This window comes from Grammomys surdaster, unplaced genomic scaffold (genome assembly GCF_004785775.1).
Source record: "Grammomys surdaster isolate TR1022 unplaced genomic scaffold, NIH_TR_1.0 125504, whole genome shotgun sequence".
Taxonomy (NCBI): domain Eukaryota; kingdom Metazoa; phylum Chordata; class Mammalia; order Rodentia; family Muridae; genus Grammomys; species Grammomys surdaster.
In genome coordinates, this window is record NW_021620360.1 from 1,240,669 (window position 1) to 1,242,220 (window position 1,552).

The window sequence follows — 1,552 nt, forward strand, 5'->3', positions numbered from 1 at the left end:
ATGTATGTATATATGTGTATGTGTGTATGTATCTGTATGTGTGTATATATGTATGTGCATATGTATGAATATGTGTATATGTGTATATGTATATATCTGTCTGTGTGCATATGTGTGAAAGGAGAGAACCAACTGCTAAAAAATACCTCCCGACCTCCACACACATGCGCACACACACAAATAATTTTGAAAGTATGTCCTAGTTACCACATTCCCATCCCTAAACTGCGAGACTGACACACTCTCACCACTTCTGTTTGTCTGTCTGTCTCTGCCTCTGTGTGTGTTTGTGTTTGTTTTTGGGCTTCATAGCATCACTGCAAGATGTCCTATTCCAAAAACCTGTTCCGCAGTTACCACATTCCCCACGAGGGGAGCAGGGCCACTCTCAAGTCCCCTAATGATTGTCACCAGCTTCAGAGTTGGCTTCTGAAGGAATTAACAAAATGAGTGAGAGAGGAATGGTTGCTGGAGTCTGGGGACCTGCTGTGCAAGCACAGTAACCTGAGCTCAGATCCTGTTGGGTGGGTGTGGTGGTTCTCCTGTAATCCCAGACTTAGAAGGTGGAGAGAGGGGATCCCCGGATCAACAGGGCTAGCAGAACTAGCCATATTGGTGGGCTCCGAGTTTGATTGGAAGAGAGCATAAAGGGATGATTGTAAAACCAAGCAGGCTGTATTGGAATTTTCCTGAAGTCTCCAGTTTCTTTCACCTCACTTCAACTGCCTGGCTCACTTGAAGGGGGTCAGTCCCCCTGTGCTGACAACGGCCCATGCCCACCACCCCCAAAAACGGAGGGCTCCTTAAAACTCCCATTAAGAAGCTCTAGTCTGCCCTCTGGTGGCCACTCAAGGAACACCCACACAGGAGAAATGAGGGCTCTGCCCAACACTGAGTCCTCAAAGAACTCAGGTCTGGGTAGGAGTGTAGGTCTGCAACCCCAACACTCTTGAAGTGGAGTCAGGAAGGTCAAAAGTTCAAGGTCATCATATAGCAAGTTCAAGTCCAACCTGGGCTATGTGTGACCAAGTCTCAACATACAAAATAAAAAGCAAGGTGACTAATGTCTACAGTCTAACACTCAGGAGGCTGAAGCAGGAAGATTGGTCACAAGTTCAAGACCACCCTGGGCTATAGTTCAATTTGTAAATTGAGAGAGAGCCTGCTAAAATACAAATAAAACCTTAATCTGGGTGTTGTGGTGCATATCTTTAATCCCAGCACTCAGGAGACAGGGGCAGGTAGATCTCAGAGTACAAAGCCAGCCTGGTCTACATAATAAGTTCCAGAGTAGCCAGAGCTACACAGTGAGAGCCTATCTCAGAATAAATAAATAAATAAATAAATAAATAAATAAATAAATAAATAAAGCCGGGCAGTGGTAGCTCATGCCTTTAATCCCAGCACTTGGGAAGCAGAGGCAGGTGGATTTCTGAGTTCGAGGCCAGTCTGGTCTACAGAGTGAATTCCAGGACAGCCAGGGCTACACAGAGAACCCCTGTCTCAGAAGAAGAAGAAGAAGAAGAAGAAGAAGAAGAAGAAGAAGAAGAAG